General features: G+C 36.9%; 1 protein-coding gene across 1 annotated transcript in view; it reads left to right on the top strand.

Moving 5' to 3' along the window:
* Positions 1 to 27,798, top strand: part of SLC9A9 (solute carrier family 9 member A9) — a 218,157-nt gene that overhangs the window by 126,755 nt on the left and 63,604 nt on the right. The window lies entirely within an intron of this gene.

The following is a 27,798-nucleotide window of genomic DNA, read 5'->3' as shown; positions in this document are numbered from 1 at the left end:
CTTCACTATATTATTTTTTAAATTACTTCATAGTCACTTGTATTCACAGACAGCAGTGAATGACAAGGGAGGTTAAATGAGAAAAGAGAGGGAAATAGGAAGCTGGAATAAATAGTATCTAATTTAAATGTAGTGTCCGCCAAGTGTGCTTTCCAAAACCCCACTTTCAACAATAAGAGTGTAATATTATTGCTGAGTTCTGGTTACTTCATAATCCATTTATAACTCACTGCCATGGTTTGTAAGGTCACCAAAGAAAACCTCAGTATCAACGTAGGCTTGTAATTCACAATTCCTTATCATTTATTCTATACGTAGCATATGCTTTCCTTGTTTACAAAATTATGTCTGATTAACAAGCCTTTGTATCAGACTGTTGCTATAAAATACCAGCAGAAGATAACTAAATTGGAGCTTTAACAAAGAGCATAGCTAAAATCTTACAGACAAAATAAGGACTAGTGGACAAATATACTGTATAAACATAAAATGCAGGCATCCATGTGCAATGTGGGGGCTTTCTATTTCTGTAACAGTTTGACTCTTTTTCATAACAACTCTCTTACGACCCATAATGTCAATCAAATTGTGGATACACTCTCTCACTATCAGCAATCTTTCTGAGATTTGCCACTTTTTCACTGTCAGTCAGCAATAGGGTCACTCTATATGGCAACAGAAATGTGGGTGAGAAGGAATATTCTTATTAGATCTTGTGGACCAAATCGGTTTGGATTACTATAATAGGAGATTAAGGAATAATTTTGAGAATACAGTAAGGGAAAAAGGAGGTGGGCAGTAGTCATGTGTCTAGGCTAAGGACTTAGGTCACTAGATGGCTGTCCCAGTCTAGCCCTCTAGGTAGTTTTCAAATGAACATTGTCAAGTGCTTTCACTAACACAAGCAATTTAATTGGATGCAATGGCATTTCTTCTGCCACTTAGTAGTACCCAAACGTGGGAAGGCCAACAAGACCACAAGTGAGGGGGCTGACTCTCATACTAACTTTTTATACTGTTCAATGCAAGCATGTGCTTCTTTCTTTACCCACTTGTACAACAAACAGATGTTACTAAAGACCTTGAAAGCAGACAGTGATTTTTGGTCTGAAATGCTCATCTCTTTGGGGATCTCCTCTGAATCCCAGCAGATCTGCCAGGCAGATTTACCCATCAAATAATTTGGTTTTGTAGCTGGGATATAGATTTTCTTATTACAAAGCTATTAGGTTCACAATTCCCACTTAATTTCTTGACATCAGAACATACAGCTTCATAAATTATGAGTGTGTGGCCAAACTGAGATAAAACTTTAAATAGACATCTTTAATTACAAATGTATCTCGAGGCTCTGATTTCTCTTTCTAGTGAACATATTTAACTGTCTTTATAATTTATTACACCTCAGTATGGATTTTCGTCCTTAGCTATCAGCATTTGTCATTTTAGTCTTAAGTAATTTTGCTAAGTCATTATTTAAAGGTGGTGGTAATTCATGCCAGTTGATACTTGTATGGGTTTGCTGAGAGAGTTATGGGACCGCTCCAAATTACACCACTTTGCTGGTGTACTACCCCCAGTATGCTTGCAGCTGTGCCTGAGTGGCAGTTGTGAGCTGCATTTACCCCCACATTTTTTTTATAAAACTGGAAGAAAGAGATTGTATTTTTCATGCTAGTTCGGAGGGTTCAGCTCACAAAGCCAAGGGAAACTATATTATGAGTACAAAAATTATACAATTGTCTGTGAAGAGACTCATTGGAATAGGTTGGTATGTCATCAATTACAGAAAAAAGGGTTGAAGCCAGTGAAATGCTGCAACTGTTTCTGTAAGTATAGAAGAGGGAGACTGGTCTTACACTAGCCCTTAATTGTTCAGTTGATGTGAACTTAATACCAGGCACCGTATCCCAGGGCAGTTTGACCACTTCTGGGTGATTCCCCAGTGCTTTAGGGAACCAGATTTACCAATATCGCTAAAATCCAAAGCACAGCGCTAGATCAGTTAATCTAAACAACTAGAAATAAATTTATTCCCATTATCAAAATTAAGTACTTACAGTCAATGAAAAACGTATGAATGGCTGCTTTAAGGTCACCGTGACTACACTGGATTTCCCTACGTAACCTATGAGTTGCTGTATAGGTAACCTTCTCAGGAGACAGGAACAGTCAAAAATACAGTGAATCAGCAAATAATAGCCTAAAGCTGAGTGTGCTTTTTTGCCAATTAACCATTTCATCATAAAATTATTATCCAGCAGGTAGCGTATTTAATTGAACAGGAGGCATTTAGAATATAATAAAGAGAAACATGTGATTTCTGAGACTATTTGGATGAATTGAATCTTATTCACATACATTTTAATTTGTGCCCACTCTAGTTATGTGGAATAGGCTACAGTTCCTATCAGTAGTTCAGGAGATGCAGCTCTTAACTCCTCAAGGTTGATCAGGTCAGTCTTATCCTAGAGATGAGTGCGTAATTTTGTACATTACAGATGAACTTATCCACATTTTGGTTTTAAAACATAAATAAGTCTGTCATCCATTAAGTTGAAGATATGTAAAAATAACATAAATTACAAATAACTAACACTAATATATTTACCATTTGCTCTACCATAACACATTACAGTGTTAGTCAAGATAAAAGACAGTATCTGTATAGCCTTCTTATTTTATATTATTGTCTACATATTATACCATATTTCAATGATTTATTGCACTCTCCGTAATATACATTGTGAAATTCTCATAACAGTGACCAAGACTCCTCGTATATCAACAGACTGTAAGGGAACATAACAATGACAATTTTTAAGTAATGGTAGTAATAGTCTTCTGAAAAATCAATCTTTGTTTCCATAATAACTGCAATTTCCATAATCTTCCACCTCTCCTCACAGCAATAGCATCAGATCTGCTTTTCTTTTTTTTCAGTTAAAATTCAACTTAATGTAAATATAATCTGTCACACTATTTTTAGAGAAAAGATGAAGACATGTCCTCAGAGATAACTACCAAGTGATTTATTCCAGGAATATGTATGGCTTATACAACACTTGCAAATTGTTGCCAAAACATGTTGTAAGATACATTATCAAAACTAACCATGTGCTACTGAAAAAGGCTCCGTTTCCATCTCCCATTTAATGCAGCAATATCACTCAACTATCTCACAAGGTTGCAGAGGCCAGCTGTGCTGAGAGCTTTGTAAAAAGAAGCTTAAATGGATCCCAGGAGTTCACCCAGTTTTATTACGGTTCACAGTTCTAGGTCCCTTCATTTAACAAAAGAGTTATATTGAAACATATGCTCCTACTTAAACTATAGCTTGAATCTAGGAAAGGTTCTTAAAGCCTTGGATATCTGACCTGCTAATGGCAGAATTTATATCTACATGTCTCTGTATGTCAAAATACAGTTTTAAAAGAAATACATACTGATCATTCTCATTATTTTACTAGTATATTTACCCATGCAGAGTAGTCTTCAAAACGAGTCTTAAAATTCTTGGCAAAGTCTGAACATTGTTTAAATTTGTTTTAAAAGAATGAGGCATACATTTTTAAAAACGTCTTATTTATTTTATCTGCCTCCTATTTTAGATACCTGAAACTCTGAGTTTCAGGAAGTGTTCAGTGTTCGCTTTCTGAAAATCGGGTCCTATTGAAATGTTCCCAGTTGTCTGGCACAGTAACATAACATTTCTGAGCACAGAGACATATGCACAGTCTATTACAGCATTATCAGCTGAATTCTGATCGCAGAATTGGTTGCGCTACGTTCCTATATAATACATTGTCTTTTGGTTTATCTGAGAGTTATAACTAGAAAAAAATTGCCTTTACTCCCCATGTGAAAGGACTACAATATACTGCTCTTGGCAGACAATAAATAGACATGCATCTGTGTGTGAGAATAATATCATGATACATCAACAACAAAACAAAGATAGCCATTTAAGTATGAGTTCACAGTCAAATTGAAGTGTTCAATAAATGTGCCGTCAGAGATGTGGAGTATTACCTGCTAATGCTTTTGGATATATGTCTGCATTCCCCATACTCTGATTAAAAAAAGAGAGCTACATTTTACAGTAGATCTGCAATGAGAGGTTTGGGGATAAAGGATTCTCCTGACAGGCAGAGCAAAAATACAAAGCTGTTAATAAAACTTGTCCTATAAAAGTATTGTGCTAGGTATTAGGTCCTGTTTGTTTATGATCACCTCCAGTTTTGTCAAGGGATTTCCAGACTTTGTGCATCTCTTTGCAGCAGTTCTTCAGTGAATAAGGAGATTTTTATTCCATATTCTAAATAAATACTAGTTGAATAGTAACTGTCAATACTGTGCCTATCTGGCCATTGCCTTTGATACGTATTTTAGAAACTGGCTATGTCTATGTGCCTGGCTGCTCTTAAAAACGTGCCATCTCTATTTCACATAAAACTTCAGTTCCAAACCTCCAACTTCCTGTAAATACTAATGCCAGAGGCCTGGCATACCGTATTTTGGGGGGACGACCAAGGCTGTCCAAACTCACATTCTCAGTAGGAGCATCTCCTCATTGCACTCTTCTATGAGAAAGCACCAACCCAGTAAATGAAATAAATCAAAACAAAATATTCTTCTAATATTCAACTATATTGCCTTCTCTAACTTCTAATTGACCCAAACTTTCGGATCCACTTCCAGAGGTTTCCAGAGCTCTGCTTATTCTTTTTACTGTTCAGATTCCAGCTTCATAACTGCAGATAGCTATTTCTCTTTGCCCATCTAGGCAAAACTAAACCTAAAAATGTCAAGGTTATACAATTCCAAAACTTTATTTGCATTGATGAAGCCAGAAGGTCTCTGATAGTGAACAGCAGCTGGTCATTCATTCACGCTACACTAGCATAAATACAGCATACCTTAGTATAGTCAGTGATCTCTGAGAACACAAAACAGAAATGAGTCAAGAGTAAAAATAGAACTCAAAAAACAATCTAATACATGTAACAAGAATAAGAAGAGTGGAGACTCGACTGTTTTGTATGGGAGACAATGCTGACTGGCTAGGAGTTGAGTGCAGGTAAACTGGGAGCAATATTGTTATCCGCATGAAGAAAAATCTGCCACTTACAAGGGTCAAGCATGCAGTAACCCCCATCCACATCTACAGCAATGAAGGAAAGGAAAAGTCATTTACAGATTATGCATAGATGTATCTCTATCACTGATATGAAGCCACCAAAGTCAAAAGAGCTGTCTCAAGCGTTCTTCTATTTATTCTTCATAGACTGAATCATTCAACCAACCCAAATATAGACTCCTTATAGGGGTTTACCTGTATCTATTTTGATGGTAAATTTGCGTTGACTAACACTAACAGAACATAAAAACTCAGACTAAAAGTTGCAGAAAGACCTACTGGAGAACTTCTTACCAACTCATATAATCTATAAGTATTTTGGCAAAGTAAATTTTTTAAAAACAGTTTTTAAAGTTTTATGCTGAGTTTTTGTTGTTCCACTTTTAGAAGTTCCACCAGAAAATATAAAACAGACAGGATTCTTTTGTGGGGGTTTCCTTGTGGTATGGCTACAGCACTGTTTTTGGAATGAAAAAGGGAAAAACGTGATAGGGCTGTATCCAAAACATTTTAAGAATCTGGCTTAGCTGTTAATGCTTTTGAAATAAGGCCAACTATTTGACTGCATCACATCTGAGGCATAAAATTATAACATTATTCAGTGTTACAGCATAAAAGATGGAAGATCAAAACACTGCTAACTCCTAAACTCCCACCTATTTCCATATTGCAAATCCACTGAATACAGTAGGAAATGAGCATTCAACAGACATCAGCACCCAAAAGTCACAAGCCAGCAGAGTTCAATATCATTGAGAATGCTAGTATATCCCTTAACAATAAAAATGTTTCACAGATAAGCTATTCTTTCAACAATTCAAGATTTTGGTTCCTTCAGTATCCAACACTTTAATCCATTTCTCCAATATCAAAGGCTAAGGTAGGGTGTATGTTTACCAGAATATTGCATTAGGGATGCAGGTAGCGGCGGGGCTAAATGCTGTAGCTTGACTGCTTGTGACCATGGCTGTCTAGCAAAAAAAATTGGTTGGTAGAGTAAGATTCTGCGCTTCCCCCAGCCCTTTATCAACAGGTTAAAGACTGCTGAAAGACAGAACTTTATGCTAGAGCAACTAGAGTAACAACATGGCCTCAGCCAGCATTATAGCGCTGCTCTTCCAGTAACACAAATATTCTTTTCATTATTCCCAAACTCTGTAGTAGTATTCCCTGTGTTCAAAGAGAGCTGCAGAAAGACAGTTTACAATGCCACGGTAGTAGCACTTGTTGCTGCCACATAGAAAGCTTATATCAGATTTGGTCTGTACTTTAAGCTTCCAAAGTTGCTCTTTCTGCTTCCCAGAAGAGGCACTTCAAATTTTAAAAAAAAAACAATATAACGGGCTTTAGAAAGAGTGAGTTCTGCCTTATCTAGAAAGGCAACAGTTGTGGTAAGAAATCTCAAGGACTGAAATGGTGGTAAAAATATGACTGAGCCTCAGGGCTCCATTACAGGAAGTGCTGAGCAGGAACCTTCCTTTTCCACAGCCTAAGAACAAAGAAGGATGCACTTCAGATCAAAGGATTAACAGACCGTTTTAGACAAGGTGGATGGTGCTTCCTACATTACTATATTTTTCCAGTTACAGAGAAAGATGATACTTTCTTCCAGTTTTATGACATACAAGTCCTTCTTATTAAAAATCTACCTATTTCTGAGTTCTGCCAGAGTTAAGTTCTGATTTGCCATCATATGGTTGTAGCATCTGGATAGCTTTATTTACTCTCCTTTGTCAAATCAGTTATAAGAGAAAATTATCTTCTTCAAGACCACATTTGTTGAAATCTGTATGAATGGGATCTATTGGAAAGGTGGTGATATAACTGGACTCTTATATTACCATGCTTAATCCCACTGTGTTTGCTAAACAGAAGTCTTTGGACAATTACGAACTGGCTTAAAAGTGATCTAAACAAGACATAAGCAATGTTAAAACTCATGATTTTCATAACAGCCTCTATTTGCAGCATCTGCTGTGCTGTGGGCACAAGGCTAGAATTGTGTGTTACTCAACACTGTACTCAGTGATCAAGCCATCACCAGAAATTGCTCACCTTTCATGTAAGATTTCTTCCATCACTATCCAGGGGTTTTGCATCTTTACCTGATAACGAGGAAGAAACCTTTCAGATACTGAGGATGGATACAACCTGCAGTATTCTGCTGCATGGGTAAAGGACAGGCAGCACCCGTCTCTGGTATTTGGAGCTTTAAGAAGGTGGTCAAGCACAACAAACTCAGGCAGAGGTCACATAGGTCTCAGGCTTCAACGGACCTGAAAGCATTTGCATATGTTTGACAACCTCCTGCCCCAGAGCTTTATGAGCAAACCGTACTGGGCCCTTTTTACTGCTTCCCAGCAGGTGATGGAGCCCCCTCAGCTCCTGAGACACTATCTCTTACTGTAAATACAAGTATTGAGAATCTTGAGACTCTTCTAACCATATAAAACTTTCACAGTGACAAAGTAACTATTTCTGTAAATTCTCAAACCATGAAACTAATAATAGTAAGTCTTAAACACATGTTCTATGCCATATTGCAAAGTCCTGTGGCTTAGAAACTTCAAATATATTGACATTCAATGGAGGTGAAGCTCCTAAGTCACTTTCAAAAGTTTGATTTAGACAGTTTTGTGTAATGCTAAGTGGAGCGATGCCTTCTCTAATCTTACTGGGATGAGATGTGGCTGTGGAGCTGGAAAGAATGGTGTCCTGACAGCTGATCTAGGCCGAAGCTGCAGTCAGCTGAGGCAAGGAGGAGTGACCCTGTTGCCTGGTTAAGAACCTCATTGGGATACTGTACTCCATTGCTGAATTCTGCTGTGCTCATAGAAAAGAACATGAGATGGTACATCCCCTTACAGTCATTTGTTATGAACTAGATTCACGTAGGAGTTTGATCTCTACTGCTCCTCGTTTATTCCTAAATGAAGTGGAAGGTTTACTCCAAGTAAATGCATGTTAGTTTCCCTTTTTTGCTCTCGCATAGGTGCACGAGGATTATCCCTCCTGAAACATTAGTCCTTGAGATACTCTGAATGCAACAGCCAGGAGCACGTGTTCATATTTTCAGATGATCCATAATTCAATAGTTATAAATTATTACGAACCTTAATTGTTTTGCTTGTATTCCTTTGAACGCCTTTTCCTTTCACCATTTGTCAAGAGGAAGGGAAGTCAGTTTAGAAAAGGAGGTTTAATTAAATGTTTTCTCCTGGCCTTGGCACATTCTCTCCTCTATAACCGTATTCCTTTGGGTCATATTTCCTCTAGAGTCCTGGAAAACAATTTAGTCAAATTGAAGGATCTGTTGATTTACTATTGAAAACGGAATGTCAGCCTAAGTATCTTCAACTGTAATTTGCAAGTGACCACAACATAGAGATGAACAGTTCAATTAAAGGCAGTATGTTTTCAAGTACTGTTATATTTCTGTGCACTTTGTACTGTTTATTATTTTGTTTCGGTTTTAGAATACTCATAATCAGTCTAATTGGTATTCCCTCTCAGTAGCAGAAATAGCTCCAATAAACAAAGCTCAGTCTTTGTTTCCAGGGTCATATTCCTCTTTAACCATAGTACAGTAAGTATTTTAAATCATGCTGCAATAAACACTTCTGTTGAGAGCGCAATTTCAGCCAAGCCTCTTCAGCCCACTGGGTTCCTTTTAACCCAGACACATTTTCAACAGAGATCGCACTGTCCTTGCCTAGAAAGTCTTTTAATTCCTAACAAAACCCTCCAAAATCCAGAAACACCTGTAATTTAATGTAACAAGTCTAACCATTAATGATGCAGTTATTTTAAAATTGCTACTGTCCTCAGCTGTCCAACTATCTGCACCTGTGAACACCTAAAGGACAGCATTTTGCATAGCATCTTTTATAATGATGATAGTTTGAATGTTCTTGTGCTAACAAGCACTAATTATATATACATGAGAAACCATGTTGCTGACTCCCTAGGCTCTCCTCAGCATTAGGGTATTACTGATTTATGTGCAGACTCTTAGGTCACAAAATCTACATTGGTATTTAAAAGGTAAGTTTCACAATTGCAAAGAACACCTTGAAAATCATTCAAATAAAACTAAACTAACAAGGAAGTGTTTATGTGAGTTCATGGACGATCCAAAACAATGGCTCAGAGAAGACACTGTCCCATGATTATCAAAGGAGTTTTATCTTCAAGACACGTAGTTTTGCTGATGACCCCTATCCTTGCTCCCACACAGTATTCCAGATATGACAGAAAAATAGTAGTTTAGGGTTGACTTTGGAAACTGCATGGCTGTCGGTCACTCTCTGCCCACTAGTAGATGGGTGATCCAGGAAGACAGAGGAAGAGGCAGAATTTTAGCTTCAGCTATAAGACATTTAGCTGCTATAAATATCAGCAATTTCAAGTTTGTTCAAGCACATTAAAGATTAAGCATTTGAGTAATTTGCATGGTAATCTCTTGATTAATTGTGACATGGGTCACAGAGAGCATAAGATCAGATTCTGGTTTATCACTTTGTTCCCTTTGATCTCCTGTAGTAGCACAAACTAAAATATTGGTCTAGATCCTAGTTAAAGATCTTTTTTATACAAAAATATTGCTAGATGTGATACTTCCCCTTTGCCTGGTGGTCTTTCCCACCAGTTCGGGATTTGTGGGTATGTATACCCATAGTATATATGTAGTATCTACAAGAAATAGGAAATGGTCTGGTGTTCCTGAATAAAGACATATTAGCGAAATGCATTCTGCTTCAAACCCTGAGATGTTCAGCATCACACATGAAATTATCTGTAAGCAAAGAAAACGCTTTTTGGGGCACACCCATGCTGAAAGGGTTAATATAATAGCTGCTCTTATAATAGTAGCTAGAGCATGATTAGCCTAGTAAATGCTATAAATCAAGAAGCAATATGAAATTAGGCATTAAATGTATTAGATGTTATTATAAAAAGAGAAATTGGATAATTTCCTTTCATTTCTAACTGAAAATGAGAAATTGTCCAGGTAATGAATCTCAGCGATCTCCTGAAATGCCTATCATTTATTTACAAGGTACTTTTCTGCTAAAATAAGGTGCACATTTGATCTCTCAGAGTTATTCACTATAGCATTTTGCCCAAATGATACTAAACAAGGTTTATAAACATTTGTGCTTGATAACAAAATAAAAGACCAAAATACAGAGGACTTGGGCTTTCTGACTCCAGCTGCGAAAGGCAGTCCTGGGCAGCTGTTGAATGGGAGATTTTGCGTTGCAATTGCGACTTGCACACAACATGTACCTGACTCCTGCTGTCAACTCTGTTGGTCTTTTTTGGCCAGAGGGGTCTAATTTTGGGCACAGTCTCCTAACATAGAAGACAATTAAATCCCACCTCACATACCTTGTATTTCTAGCTCCACATGGCTACTTAAAACAGAAAAGGAAGGAAGAAATGAAAGATACACTTTTATTGCTAGAATATTTGGTACAGGAGAGAGGGAATATTACACACCAGTAATAGACGTGCCTTTCCATTTATTAGGAATAAACAATAGGATGAATTTTCCACGTGCCAAAAACCCAGAATAGTTTATAGGTGTTTCTAGAAAATTATAAATAAATCTATAGCTTGGAATAGAATCCATCCAGCAGGATTTGTGTCAATTAAAATATTTCTTCTATTATCTTTTAAAATACTGTTGCTTTGATATATCTGAATATGCAACAAAAAAGTTTTCTTCGATTTCATGCAATCACTTTTTTCCTCCATTAAAATGCATCTCCCTGTCATACAAAAGCTAGCTGCTATGCAGCAGTCAATATGATGAAGTTGTTCAAACTACAAATAAGGAATCAAACAAAGCTATCTGGAAATACTGCTAGGGAACATCTTCATTAATTATCTGGGACTTTAGAACAAAACTGATGATTTATTACTTTCTACCAAAATATGCCAAATTAATTTGAACCTCTATCTCTAACTAGTCCACCAAAATTAAATTGGTGCAAGCATAAACACAGTTGACTTCAAGCATATGCCAAAACTGTGTTGTTTGAGGGTGAATAGAAGGTAGAGGAAAAGAATTCGAGCCTTTAAAAGTTTGAGATAAATATGTGGTATGAAATCCTGGCTCTAGAAAAAATAACAATCACATTTACTGAGATGCATTTTATATCCCTGCTTTATAGGTATTGATCAAGATACCTCTTAACTCTATTATTGATCAGATACTGTTGCTTTTTACAAAATAATTGCTCTGGAAACTCACTGAACTGTGATTTTTTAAGAACTGTGTAATACTGTCAGCTGGCCCCAAAAAATAGAAGGGTATTCAATTAATATGCTTTTCACATTTGTTAGTTTGCTTAATTTCCAAAGTGCATATGTTCATTCTTCTCTCCCTTTTTGCTTGACAAAGAATAGGAATTTCTTCAGCAAGAAAATATGAAATTAATGTTTCATTTTGAAGGGATGAACGTTTTCATTTCATTTTGACTTAAAATATCATTTCAGTCTGAAAAAAACTAAATTTCTCAGTCTTTCTTGGGTTTTTTTAATCCTTCCTGTGGTTTTCCTTTCTGCTAGCAAGTATTTCACGCAGTGCAAGAACATTCCATTTTTAAACATGAAGTGTAGAAAAAAATAAATAAAACACACATATCTTTTGTCTTCCAACAAGAAAAAAGTTGCTAACTGGGAAGATAATTAGGCCTTAATGATCTTATACACTGTATGGGCTATGATAGAAATATTCTTGTAAATCTAAACAAATAAAAGCATACACTGGTATAACTCAGCGTTATCTAGGTTTGCAGAGGAACTTAGTGACAGAAGATAACTGCATGACTTCAACTTTCATGAAACATTCCTCCAGAAATACTGAACTTTCTGTTCTTTTTTTAAAAAATAGAGTGGAAGGAAAGCTCTGGCACACTTGATAACAAACCTATCAAATTGTTCCAGAATTAGTTGAATGGGAAAGGTTAATTAAAGCAGATATTAAATAATCTAGGCTCTGTATAGCAGAATGGGCTTTTAGCGTTTAGTCAACAGTTAATTATACTATAACACAGGCTTTTTATAGTGAATTATCAGTGCAGAAACAACCCAACAGTGATTTGCCAGTCAGTACATCTATGAGATTTAAGTGAGAAAATTACTTCTTACCTCAGCAAGTAATTGATTTCAGTGCACTTAAAAATATATTATCAGTTTTGGCATTTTTTAATTCTTCAGAGAGATACACCATTTGTTACATAATGACATATAACATATAAAAGAATCTTGAAATTGTACCTAAAATTCTGGGTTTAGAAATCCAAGATATTTTCTGTGTAAATAGATAGAACAGCTGTTTATATAAAAGTTTCTATACAAAGTACTGTTTATGTAAAATACCCTAAACAGCAACTCTAAAAACCCATGCTTTGCTGAACTAATCTTACAAGTAGGCAAGGTATTGTACACTGTGACCTTGAACTTCCCAGTTTCCTTTGCTATTCACTTATCCGTGAGCATTAAGCCTGGTCAGGAATCGCAGTGTAGGTTCAGGTAGTCTGCCTGAATCTCCTGAGCCTTGATCAGTCCCTGAGCTTTTCTACTCTCCAGCCAAAGGGATTCCTACAAACACTGTGGCAGCCTCGGTTTTCATTTTAGACAGAGCAGAAGAGGCCCTGCTCTCCCTCTTGCCTGCTGCATCAACTAGCAGCATGGACTTGATGGTTTGCTTCCTCTGCCTCATTCAATTCACATGTATTTCTTCCACCTTTCTGGATGAATTCTAGCCCAAACCTCACCAGTTCTGCACATGTACGCATACGTATCCATAACATGAGGAAAGCAGAGAAGTTAGAAAATAGTTTTAATAAACTGAACCAGAAAATGAGATAAAATTATTCTGTAGACTAGTGGGTAATATGTCCACTAGGGAGGTTTCAGCTCCCGTCCAAATAAGTGTTTCTGTTTCACGTAAAATGAGTCATCAACTAAAATACAGTAATCTTCTGTGTAGTAAAGATCAGAATCCAGGACTTCCAGTACCCTATTCCGTAGTCTACAGGAGAATGACTGCTCATATGCTTTCTCACCGACTGACCCTTACATATACATATATTTGAATTTACTTAAGATCAAGCTTTTTAAAAAGACCAAAGATCATTATTTTTTCCTCCTGCAATCAGTGGGGCTACAATACCTCCCATTGATTTGACCTGTATTGATCTGAAGATCTCAGGCTTCGTGTGACTAGCTCCCATTTTAAATGGGCACCATTTGGGCTCCTCAGTGCTTATGTTCCTTTGAAACCGATGCTTGGGCATGGTTTTACTTTTCACTGATTCTGAAAGTATTAAGAAAACTTCTCAGCCCATAAAATGAGTTATCAAATTTGGTTCAGTTGCTATGTCTTAGTTTAGTGACTAAAAAAAGTGGCATTATTTCCTTCTTTCACATCTTCAGAAATACTATTTTAAAGCTTTCACAATGATAAGTAATTAAATCATCTATTTGCCCAACTTAATTCTAAAACACAGTCTATAGCCTACATCCTTTCTTACTGAGGTTCAGTGCAATACTAGAAAAAGAAACATTGTATTGGATTCTCTGTCAGAGCATTTCTTTGTATTGCCTATAGCTTTGAAATCTAAGTCATAATGGCTGTGTGCCATTTTGCTATCACTTACGTTGAAAATCTGAATTATAAACAAGTGACAAATTCTCCAATTTAGATTAAGCAAATGTCACAGCTTTCAATCCAATTTATTAGGTATACTTCAACATGCACTACACTTAAGCAAAAGAAAGAAGACACATGTCCCAGAAAGGAGCAGTGATACCTTTAGAATGTAAAATTAATTAATCTTTTCCAAGATTCACAGTGTCTCTTGCCTTCCCCATTTTGTCTTTTAGATAGCAAGCTCCCTGGGGTATTTTCTACCACACTGTGTTGTACCAAACTAAACAGACTGTCAGCAATCTTCCTAACAAAAAACTACACAAAATCCTTTTTAAAAAGCCTAATTTATTGATGATTTTGTCAATAATTGTTCTCCCTTGACAAGAGGAAAAGTTATATTTAATAGGGCTTTTAAAAAATTAAAACAGCTTTTGTGGTTTACAACTCAACTCTTATATCTATACTCTCTCTGGATCCCAATGTTATACCTCGAACACAACGCAAATCCTTTAGATTTAAGAAGTACTGTCACAGTATTTACTGATTCATTAGGGTGCAGGGCATGTAGAATTTTAAGCATTAGACTTGCCTTTCAGCTATCAAGTTTTCTTGCTCTGTTCAGTAAGGTAGGAGCCTGAAGCCAACGTTGAAGTATCACATATTTATGAATACACTGACAGAACTATCACATCTGCCTGAAGTCACTAGCCACAGAGAATTACTTAGAGCCCCAGGGAAGCTGAGTGGCAATGGAAAAATGGGGACAGATCCTCAGCTGGTGCAGGCTGTCATAATAACTTTCATTTCTTTTCTTGGCCTGTAGGCAGAAGTATAATATGCTTTGGGGATCCCTGATTGAGGCAATTTCTCACTCTACTTTCTCACTTTGCTTCTTCGTTATCTCATGCAAGCTATTGCTTTCATTGTCATCACTGCTTGAATTCATATGTTGGCTCCTAGTTGCTACATACAGTAGTTTACTCTTATTTTTACAAGAAGGCAAAAACACAATGGGAATGCAATCCCTTTCTGAACCATAATGCAGCAAACACCTCCCAACACACTGCAAAGCAACACAAGAAGCATAAATAAAACTATGAATCTTTATAATACACTCCCTATCTCATCCTCCCAGTACTCCTTTTCCACTGCACTCATTTTCAATGGCAGCCAACTTCAACTGGGTGCTTCAGGCTTTATGCTCAAGCTGAATATGGTTAGAAGAAGAAGAAAAATTACTAAAAACCAAAACAAACAAAAAAACCCCCACCAAAACCTAGAAGCTCTGAAGTGTGTCTCCAAGTGCTCTTGTAGAAAAATGAAGGCTTTAATTAAAAAGAAAGTGTTTTATCAACCTTAACTACAGTGTCACAGTTAATATGTACTATTCAACAAGGGGGTGACTAACCCTCCTCCAGGGTGCTCATAAAAGACTTGCAAGGACTGGTGCAGGCAGCATAAAAATCTCGAAACAGCACATGCTTAGGAGAGAGCCCCCAGCAAACCAGACAAGAATGCCAATTCAGTTCATTACCACAAAAAAAAAGAAAATTAGGGAATTTTCTGGATGGACGGAATTAGCAGAATCAAGAGGTTTGTAGCCACATTTGAGTTGTTGACACAAAAGGAAAAAGCTAGCATTGACATTTGAAACCTTTGCTTTCCTAGAATAAGTATTTGCAAATGCAAAATCAGTGCCTGATTATTTCCTAAATTCTTCTGAATACAACATGACATAATGCAAATGTATGTATGTAAGTTGAATTTCACCTATGTTAGGGCACCAGACCCGGGCTTCTGGATTATTTACATTCCACTTAAGCTCTTATTCTCTCCAAATGAATGAATTTATTACCAAGTCATGCATATTTAAAAATGTGAGACTACTAAGTTCAAGAGTAAAAAAACGAGCCTAACATTTGTATTTAATGTACTTCCTGAATTCTAGAAAGGAACCTTACATACTGTGAAATAAAGACAGTTTCTATAGTTCTGGATAAATACAGCAACTAAGGTAAAAGTATCTGTCTTTGTTGCTGCTGTTGTACAAGTAAAACTGTCGTACAAACCAAAAAGGAAAAAATCAAACCCGAATAACACTGTATCAAAGTTAAATACTGCTCCATGGTCACTGTGTGACTAGCAGAACTTACACTGTCAGGGATGACATCTGGTCCAAATTTGTCAACAGCACAAGAAAATATTTTTTCCCCTCTGGAACCCCTGTAGTACAGAGTTGGAGAGTCTGTGAGCATGCACATGTGCACATTTATATCAATAATAGTTCTTGCATTGTCTAGCATTGTAAACAGTGTGACTACAGATCAGTATCTATTTTGGAGACAATAAGTATTTATATGAATGGTCTAAATATTTTTTTAAACAGCCACATGAGATCTAAATATATTGCCTGAAACTGGTAAAGATGGCCAGGCTTCTGAGGGAAGGATTATATAGCAAAAGCAAATTTAAAATCAACTGAAATCTGCACATCTAAACTAAACAGTGCAATTATCAGACCAAGATTATAGTGGCATAAAACAATTCATGAATAAAAACCAACATGGAATGAGATAAACACTAGATGATGAAGGGGAGCATACTTTTCCAGCACCTCGATATATCAAAAAGACTATTACACTTTAATTGATATTTACTATATCAGGAACATATAATCTATGTAGGGGTTTTTTAATGGTAGAGTAGCAAAATTAAATAAAATGGCTTGGCTGTCTTTTTGAGTATTTTTTTATTCTTTGTTGTTGAGAAGCAGAGAGTTTTAAAAGAAATGAAAAGTTAAATTTTCCATTAAGCACTGTTTTAGAACTTTGTCTTCACAAATGACACTACTGTTTATCCTGCTGTATTTAAAGTGGCTTTAAAGAGTGTTTCAACACATATGTGCAGAGGTGTTTCTCTGCCATTAAAACTGAAACGGTAATAATTGTTGACAGTGCACATATCAGACAATGAAAATTTAGGCAAAACTCTTCCATTTTAGCACGTAACATTTTACTCGGTCTGAGACTTTTCCTTAGATTCTTCCTTTATCAAGCCTGATTTGTCATTTCAAATGTAGAAAGAACATGAATGCACAGAGTTGGCAAAATTTAATGATTATGTATCTGATCTGAAAATAGATAACTAAAAAATAAACTAAATGCATTTTTTAATTTTCATAGCAGATTTTTTTTCTATATTTATATAGCTAAGTTACAGCTCAGCACTCTGTCCTACAATATTTACTTCTAGATGAGGAAACATTAAAAAATCCTATCAATGTTTACTCAGATTACCAGCTGCAATGTATCTGCTTATGAATGTAGTGACCTCAGCTCTAAAGGCCATTGTGCTGCATGGTTAAGACCATTTCAAGAATTCAGAAATGCCATTTTGATTTACCCCTTGGTAAAACAACTATACAGCATATCTTTGAAGGTATAGTCTCCAATATACCATATATCTGTTTTATACAGCCTTGGGTCAATCAATCCATACAAGTCCTTACTATCATTTCCTGCTGTTCTGAGCATTTCAGACAGAACTTAGGTGAACATATTTCAAACTGGGAATTAAGTATGAACTTAAGCAACGCAGCTGATTTACAAACTGCTTGTGAAAAGAGCAGCCTAAATGGAAAGATCAGTGATGGCTTTCATGCCAGGTACCTTGTCACCAGTTCTCAGCAGCAGAGCCAGTAGCAAGCATTTACTCAGCGTGTTTTGGTTGTAGCATGCATTTAGTTTGACCAGCATTACTCTTCACTTAAAATGGTTATGCACAGAATTGTTCCCAGTACCAGCTTTGTGTGATAAATTTCAAATGTCAATGCAAAAGATGGAGTGCATGATACGTTCTTCCCCATGCTGTGAGCCCAGGGAACTTAAGAGTTGGTCCTCTCATTATTTAGACTAACGCTTCAGGAGCATTAAATGTTTTACTTTGGGTTAATCACATTAGCAATAATGTAATGCATCTACAATGGCCTGGGCTTCTTTCCAAAGCTGTGCTGTTTATGTTAAAGGAAAATAAAGGAACAGACACCTAAAGTGATTCACAGAACAAACATTTTACTGCTCTGAAAATCATTGACATAATTCACTGGAGGGAACTTATTTCTAAGCCAAGAATTAACTAGCCTCATCTGTAGGAAATTGTCGAAATACATCTGAGTGCGGTTTCTTTTCCTCATACAGATCTTTTGTAAAATCAGTTCTCATTTTTCCTGGCTGGCAAAGCTCATTAGTAGTCTAAGTAAGATGCCAACAAAATGGCCTAATTCCTGGCTCTTTTTTTTTTTTTTTTGAAAGCTGTATTCATCTCCATAGAGTTCATAAAAGTAGCAATTAGGACATTTGTTATGTGCAAAAATGATACTTCTTTTAATGCAGTGGTGTTTCTATCTTTTTGCATTAATGGAAAATGCATTTTTAATAATCTTCCAGGGTTTTTTTTATTAATACAGTTTCAAAATTGTGTACAGAGCATTTGATCTATAGACTTCCTCACAGCATAGGGAGAGGTATGGTAATAATACTGAATTTCTTAAAGCATGTGGAGGCTCATGAATATTGTGGTTTGTGTGCTGCCTCTTATTGAAAGGATGATGCTGAGGTGCATTTGTGCGTCTATACCTCTCCATTTTGCAACAGCTTAAGTAGAAGCAAAAAAGCATCTGCCATCACCAGTAGCTCCTTCTCTCTGCATGATCACTTGTCCTTAACACATGTAGGCTGGTATCAGTCCCAATAAGTGCTATTCAAAATACAAGACCATTTGGCTTAAAGTAAGGGAAATCACAACTTACCTTTTTTTTTTTTTTTTTCTCTCCCCCAAAACAGTAACAGGGTAAAGAGTTTGGATGGGAGATATCACAGTCACCTTGGGACAGCCTTGCCATTGCCACTCTGTGCTGTGACCCAACAATATTCCAAAAGCAGAACTCTGTTGGGATTTACTGGTTTAGCACTCAAAAGAACAAACCTCATTACTACCAAAGAGGTACCAAATCCCATCCTTGCTCCTAAGTCAGTGCTGCACCAATGCTATAATACGATATCAAGGGATCCTCTTATTCTAGGAGTCTCACTTCTCATCTGAGACATAAAACTCAGGTGAAAACTAAATAGCAAAACACAGCCTGAGAAAAGTGATAATTGCACTGTATATCCCAGCTACTAGCATGTGCATTCCTCATGTCTAAACTTCTCTTGCAATTTTAGAAAATGTTTCAAGTCAGGTTATTTTCCATATGTTGTTATTGTTCAGTTTCTCTATTCCTGAGTGATGTGACCTTGTAACCACATTTTTCTCCAGGGGCACCTGCATCTCAATTGAGTCTGAACAGATTTTTTCCAATTTAGAACAAACCCAATTTTTAATAATTCTGTAATATTTTATTAAAGATTCTAGTGTTAGCATAAGGGTTTCATTTTAGAAGGCTTCTTGTAGCAATGGAGTTATCCAAATTTTAGATTTGCTGAGTGTTTGGGGTTTTTCTGTAGCTGAGATTAAAAATAAAAATTTAGGAGGATTACAGTCCTTTCAAGCTTTCCCATTCTTTGCCTGTAATTCTATGTCTGATTGCCTACCAGTAATCACATACCTGTTGAATAAGTGAAGAGCATAACTGAGAAGGGCAGTGACTATTAACTGACTATGGCCATGTAACCTTATGACACTGTTCTGGACTTCCTGCTCTTCAAAACAAGAGGGAGCTTATAGACAGAATTTAAATGCTTGAAAAGCAGGCAGTAAAGTGCTTACCTTGTTCTATAGATCTTGGGTTTTACATAAATAAGCTGCATGAAACTATCTATTTCTTTCACTGAGAAAATAGCAAATGATGGCAATAGCAGGAAGTGCCGTTGAACCAGTCAATCTGTTAATGAAACCTCTGTCAGATAAGCAATTGCAGTACAATGATCACTGGAAAATTAACACGACCACCACATCGCTGTATAGGTCAGGAATGCTGAGAGATGGCAAAAACATGAAGGAAAGGCTCTTTGGAAACACTCGGTGCTGGTCTAACTTTGCTCCTTTTGAAGCCAGTGACACCGGTGACAGTGGCTTGAATAGGAGCCGTTAGGCCCACGCTGCGCGCCTTCTGGAAACCTCCCCTCACACTGCAATTCAGATTCTATGCAAAAACCATGGGGGGCATTTTAGAAAAAGGAAGGATGAAGAAAAACTGCTCTTTGGGGGCAGGGTGAGGGGAATGGCTGTCACACAAGCACAGGACATACAGTCCAGTCCTTACTAAGGAACGGGGAATAGAACAAAGCTTTGCTGAACTGCCAGAGGGATCTGAACATTGCCAGGTTCCTAGAAAAACAACTGCATTTTAGATACATGTTTTCCAGATAAGGATATAAAAAGAGGGGAAGAGTGGTGGAGTTTTCCACATACTTTAAAACAGAAAGTTTATTAATCTAAATTCAAACTACTAAAAATACCTTTTTATGAAAAGATTTTCTTCTCCCTAAAGCAGGAGTAGGAAAATAAAACATGCAAGTGAAATGTTACTCAGCAAAGCAGAGCTATAAACAGCCAAGTAGAAGGTGATAGCTAGATCACTTAGCACAGTGCAGTGAAAGGTACATTTACAACATATTACTATAAGCATATATACAAATAGGAAAACCAAAAGTGAAGGTGGGGGGAAGTAAAGTGAGGGAGAGTTTCACGGAAGAGACATGAGTGCAGAAAAGAAGCAAATTAGTGCTGATCAGCTGATGTCCCTAGTGGATGATTAACATTGCTGCCAAGGGTCCTTGGGTTTCACTAGCTGTTTACGGGCCACACATCAAAGATATTTAATTGGGCAACTCTTGTGAAGTCCAAGAAAACAGTTCTAGAGAAAGTACAGAAATCAAATTTCTCACGCACTCACTTAGTATCAGAGGCAGGAAGCAATTATGAGTTTGGAACCCTAAAGACTGCACGCACGTACATATATACGCATGAATGTAAAATGGCCTTGCCCTACATTTTTCAGAATCAAGCTTTAAAGTGGGAATCACATGCAGCCCACTGCCTGTACACGAAAAATTCCTGAACTGACTTGCAGCAATGTGCTGCGAGTTAGATCTGCTTAGTTAGCTATAAGTAGTATGCCATTAGGGCAAAGTAAGTGTGCAGAGTGGGTTTGGCAGAGCCAGCAGCGGCTGTTTTTCCAACCTGCCGTGGAATTCAATGTAATTCATGCAATTACAGCATCTGTGGACATAAACACACAACTTGCATTTCCCATCCAGCCAGATTTGCTAATTTTCGGTGTAACAAGCCTGTGTGTCATAACGTAATGAACAATTTAACAACCTCTTACTCTAGACTGAGAATCTACTACAATGATCTTTCCTTGAACCTGAAAACAAGTCCCAGTTCTTACATTGTCACCACATGGAAGTTCACATTATTTTGGTTGCTGCCAACCTTCACTCTGATTTTAGTCCAATTCTATTCACATGCACTACTGCTACTACAAATGATGATTTCTAAAAATTCCACAGAAGTTAAATGATGCTCATTTTAGTCAAATTTGGTTCATATTTTTAAGCAAGAGGCCTGATTCCTCACTACAGCTATATTTACATAGCACAATGACATTCATAACCTACTGCGTGTGCCAGAAGCATTACAGGGACATAAATCACTGCTTCTCAGAACTCCTGAGCTGGAGTGCCATGCTGTCATGATTGTAAGACATCTCACATTGCATTCTACCATACAGATAGAGGTACATTGTTACTTCAAAGTGACCAAGCTATTTTAGCCCTCCCAATATCAAGATAAAATAGGATTAACAGAACAGAGAATCAGATACCAGATACCCAAAGATCCAGTTCATCATTCTAGTTACTATCTGCATAAGTGCATGATGTAAATGTAAGCCATCATCTATTTTTAAATTTTAGCATTTTACTTCACACAGCTGCACAGCTATAGGGAAGCGATGGGTAAAATTTCATGCAGTGACATTATCCACAATTTCACAATCTTTTTGATAATTAAGATTACATCTAGAGACTAGAACTTGTGAATCTCTTATAGAGCACTACAGTTCCTTCTTCAGACATTGTCTGTTTGCATTTACACATTATCTTCATGCATCGCAGCCTTTCTTTATTTGGAAAGCATTTATACAGTTATCATATTAATTTAATTGCCCACTCTGCAACCAAGTAATTGTCCATATGTCCACCAAAAATGGTCCATAGGCCTTGACCGTAGGACTAATGTTTTGCAGTGCCATTGCCCAAAAAATTTTCTCACCAGTTTTATGAAATTACAAGTTCAAAAGTCAAACTGTGGCACACTTATCTCTTTCTCACATGATTCTACAGGTTTAAAATCATAGTCTTTGCTCTATTTCAGTACATTGTGGATATAAGATAGGAAGCACTAGCCACATGGCAAACAACTGTCATAACCATTTAGGAACCATTGTTTACCTGATAATTTATTTTAATCCTCCTCAGCATGAAATTAAACTGATTTGCTCTTTCTGCTGTGGGATCCAAGTGATTATTCTTGCCTTAAACTTAAAGTGTTTTCATTTATTAAAAAAATTAGCTTGAGCTGAACTTTGAGGATCTATACTCATACTGTAATTCTCCATGGGATTTATGTCAATCAAAATATTGTACTGTAAAAAAGCAGGTGATTTTGACAGCATCGGTCCACAGCAATAGCAATATATAGCAGCAACATAGCAATCTAGAAGCAAAGGCAGATTTTAGGTGTCAGTTTGTTAGGAATACACATCACACTTACTGCCACATGGACAAGAATAATGGCCTAAGTAATCATTATTTATCCTGAAGGTTTTTTAATTTCAATTGTAATGATTTATTAGAGGTGGTGAAACAATCTTTTTTGGATTTTGCTCATGTTTCTAGTCTTTACAGTTAATAATTCTGTACTGAATGCAATATGCTGATGATGGATAGCTACAAGCTTCAGATTTATTCATGCAAAAATATTCAAGACTCCTGTTGCAAATGCTGTTTAATGGCCATCTATGAAAATTGGGTTATAAATCACTTACTCAGAAAACCCTTCTTGGTATGTGCAGTTTTTGAGATAAAAACTGAGGCTTAAAGACTGTTTTAGTTACAGTGAGACAGCCAGTGGAAGGCTGATGCAATTGCACTAAGGCTGAGTTCTTCCTGTAAAACCTTTGACAAGCAAGAAACCAATATTGCTATTATTTATTTTATAGCAGCACTCCTAGCGCTCTACACAAAACCATAGCTCTAAGCTGGATTTTCTACAAAGATAATGAAGGATGTACACTTACAAGTTAAATACACAAAACATGAGCAATGGGGTGGAAAAAGTATTATTAACCCCATTTTATAGTATGGGGCCAGAAACAGAAAGAGATGCCAGACTTTTCACCTCTTGAATTGCCTTTGTTTCCCCACTGATCTAGAAAAGGAAATAGAGGAAGCATGGCTAATTCTGACCCTTATCGGTAATATCATATTCTATAAAGTACACATTCACCATCATACACTTAGATCAGGGAAGATTGTTACTCACATTAGGAAATATTTCCCTTGTAAATTTTCGCAAGCCTGATGTTTTGTTTATTAAATCATTAGCTACGTTAAATAATACACATGTAAACAACTGCTTCTTGGGGCTTCATCGGTGCTTGAAGTTGAAAGATGTTTGGTACAAGAAGGCAGCATCAGCAGGACAGGTGCCATCAGGATGGTGCCACCACCCATATCATTCTCAGGCCAGTATTTCTGGCACTTCTGAGAGGTGTGGTGTGGAATCACCTCAGTTTGAGGCGACTGATGAAACCAGGCTTCCCAGTTCTTTGCAAGACACTTGAATTGATCAGTCATTAAATAAAAAGGGGATGGAATCAACTATGTGCTCTTAGGACATGTTTTCAAGTACAGTCTCGGCTGCTTCACCCGGAGCACAGCTAACCAGTGTGAGTATATGGTAGGTGCAAACTAGACTCGGTGGGACTGCGAGCGAGATTAAACGTGCATGAACCAGGCTCTATTCTGCAAATACAGAAAGCCTATACAGGCCCAGAAGTAGAATTTCAGTAATCAGAATTCAGATTTCAGAGAAATATCTCTATTTACAGATTTCTTGGCACTTAAATTGCAGAAGGGCTGAGAATCACGCTTTTAAGTATGTACACCAAAACTTCTGCTCTGCATGCCTAGATCCTTATGAAGACATAAGTTTATACATTTTTCTGTGGCTTCACTGTAGAAAGCAAAGATTTTATCCTACAGTGTTGACTTTGTGGTGATTTGAAGTGAGGGAATTAAAAGTCGGCAATGCCTGAATAGTGATTTACTACTTGGTATTCCTATAGATTGGTTTTGTATTTCTTACTACTGGTTCCCCTGACAATTTGGGATTTATCTTTCCATCCATTTTCATTTCAAACCACATCAGAAAAGATGTTATCGACTGCTTTGTATTCAGTGACAAATTCCTCCTCTTATTACCAAATGCATTCTGACTGTTGCTAAAAAAAATGATGCAGTTGATAGCACATGGGGATTTAAATACCATCAACTGTAAAGGGTACTTCTGCAGACTAATGCGCAGTCCCTAGCAATGCCTGGGCCTAATTGTTAGAGACGAGCTGAAGTCACAAGCTTCACTTCCAGATTTTGAATATAGCAACTTTGAACAATCTCTGAATCCAGGTTTTGATATAGCCATTATTTAAAAACAAACACACACACACACAGGGCTCCAAAAAAAAGACCCAAATTAAAAAGAATAACACAGAGCAGCTTTCAGGATTTTTAACTCCTTCATATCTAGCATATTAGAATCTAAAACATTTCTAAAGCCTATCTAAATACATAGAGTAAATAAACTCCACTGCAATATAGATCTGATTAAAAAGCCATTGCGTTTGTTTTTATGGAAGAGAAGTCATCTTAAGTGTTTTATGTATAGAATAAAAAAATGCAAAAATAGAAAGGCAGAAATAAAAGCATACACTATTTAGAAGAGCCAAGTAGAAATGAACAAGGAATAGAGAGCAACCAGGAAAGTGGGACAGAGAAAGACGGAAAAGGGAGACTGCAAGAAGTAAAACAACATAACAGGAGAAAAGAGACAAAGTTGACAGCAAGAAGGAAGAAAAAATACTAAGAAAATATTTTTTTGACCATGCATTAAGTCTTCTCACAGAAATGGAAAACTGAGAAGGTTGAAAGGGGAAAGATGTTTATACAAATGTTAACAACAGAGTATTTCTTAGAGGCCTTCATAGCAATCTATACAAATTTTAAGTTTGCAAATTCTAGAGACAATAGCATTAGATCTAGCAGGTCTTTTGAGGAAGTCAAGGATGTAAACTTCAAGTGCATATCTGTGCGTAGTTTCAGTTGTCTTGACTGTCTCATATAATTTGTTACGCTTTGTTTTTTCAACATTCGCAACTTAAAAATAGCATTCTAGTTCATGTCAAGTGTATCAGAGTTAATTATAGCAGGTCATGATTTTCAATGCTAGGTGCCTGATGTTAGGCTCCCAAGCCTATGTTTGGATATGAAATAATTAGCTTCAATTTCAGAAATGACTGAATAGAGTCTGCTTAGTGCATACTTAACAAAGCTGCTAATGTTCAAATTATTACAAAAATGTATGACTATTTTAATGCATTAAAAAACTCTCCCATAGAACGCAAAGAATGATCTGGTCCTTTTCTCAGGGGACTTTAAATCAATAGGTAAGATTGTGCTATCCACACTAATTTCCAGTAGCAAGATACTATTCCATGAGAAAAACAGCAATGGCATCTGACCCAGTGTTATAAACAAGAACAGAGACTAGTCCAAAGGAAAGCATCATCTGTGGCTCTGTGGCATTCACGTGGCATAGAAACCTTCTTTTCTTTTTCAAAGTATGATTTCATTAGATATTTCTTGCTGGTTCTTTCTGGCTTTAAATATAATACTCCTGTTAAGATTTCATGTGAGTATCTTCATATGTGCCATATAATAATCTATTGTCTGCAGAATAAACAAGGCAAACCAACTAGCTATCTCTGTGACCATAAGGATTAGAAATTATACATGCAGAGAAGCTTAAGCACACCACAAATTCTGCAAAACTCTGTAAATCCAGATTTTTTTCTAGGTTGATGGATTCCCGTTGTCAATGTGATTAGTTATTAGTTATATCACTGTTGCTGAAATGATATCACAGCCAGAAACTCCAGCTCCTATTGGCCCCATTGCCTACCCTTTTTCACATTTGCTATTACAGTCCTTTTAGTCCCGGGTGAAGTATTTTCTGTTGTCTTAGCTCATTCTATAATAAACACATCACAACTCCAACACACGCAATCAGTCAGAACTGGCAGTTTCTCAACTCCAGTAAGTTCAGAACTGCATGAAGGCTAAATTACTTCTGTCCCAGGAGACTGATTCTTTGAGGTCAAGTCAAGCTCATTAAGGAGAACCGAGTGTGGGGAAGTTTGTGCTGTAGCCTCGCCTTTCAGCTGCACCTATCATGCGTAAATGCTTTGAATTTTTTTATTTCCAGAACTGTACAGACCCTTAACTATTGTACTGCTGATGCTTTTCTGTGTTGGCCAAGTAGTGGTGTTGGTGAACTCGTCTAGCGAATAAGTGTAGTCTAATAAACAGGGCATGTAATTGCATTTAGGAGACTGGGATTGTCTTTCTGATTCTGACCTGGTTTATGAGTTTGGGACCATCACACCTGCATTTGTGCCATTGTTTCAGCCTTCGCATCCTGTATACTCTGCAGGGGTGTCTCACACTGTGTAGTTTTACAATGCTGAGCACAGATAAGGCCCTAGACACAACAGTTCTGTATATGACAATAACAAATCCAACGTCAGAAAGATGGTTAAACGTCTGTGGAATGTTTCTTTTTCTTTTCCCATGTAAATGTTTCCATTTTCATGAAATGGAAAATACCTAACTTTCTTTACTCCAAAGTAATGAACAGGTTAGTACCATCAGAATCTTTTTCTAGCAATGTAAAGAACAACAGAGAAAAAAAGAAAAGAAAAAGAAACAGCTATTCATTCTGTCTCCTTGTCAAGTCAGCACCAGGATTGTTATTTTTAATAAAAAGATACAAATATTTATGCCTGAAGGACTTATATTTGTTGAAGCTCAAGAGCTATGATAAAAAAAAATATCTTTTTTTCTCTTCCATTCAGTATTTACATATAAAAAACATCTACTCTGCATATAGTTCCTGTCATTGTCTCTGACTGAATAAAAGTATATGCATAATACTTACAGGAAAGAATGCTTAATTATTATTAAGGACTAAATATTATTTTTAAAACTATTCTGATGTGTTATTACCAAAAGCAAAAATATACTCAAGAAGGAAGACTGTCAGAAAAACAGCAAAGTAGCCTTAAATGAATATCTAGTGAAAGAGTACATTTTCTTTGCATCAATAAATTCTGTATTAGCTCAGTGGACCTGATGCTATATGGGAGCTTGTGAGGCATTCAGAGGCTGTTGGTCACCCTAGCTGTGGGCTTCAGATTCTGGTGATAAGAAGGTTCATTTTTCAACATCCCTCACTGCTCTCCTTCCTTTCTTGGTGTCAACATGAGCACAAGCCTCTGTCATTCAACTCATAACATTTCTGCTGCATTTCTTCTCAGAACTGAGCATCGGCTCTATTCAGAATGTCAATTCTTCCACCACACCACTTTGAACAGCCAATCTTATTTTTTTCCTGTCCATATTAGCAAAACACAACCCAGGTCCTCATCATCTTGCACATCACCCACTGCAGTTTCCTCTCCCCTCGTTTGCTTCCCCCTACCTTGTATGCCAAGTAAAGCCCTTTCCAAATGCTACAAGCTACCCATAATGCAGCACAGTCAAGAAATGCCAGAGCCCTGCAGTCCTATCCTCCACATACCTCTCTAACTCCAGTTCCTCCTCAACACCTCTCTTCTGCCAGTAATTAAGAATTTCATAGCAAAGGTTAA

The sequence above is a fragment of the Accipiter gentilis genome, chromosome 6, assembly GCF_929443795.1.
Source record: "Accipiter gentilis chromosome 6, bAccGen1.1, whole genome shotgun sequence".
NCBI lineage: Eukaryota > Metazoa > Chordata > Aves > Accipitriformes > Accipitridae > Astur > Astur gentilis.
This window is presented reverse-complemented; position numbering and strand designations above follow the sequence as displayed.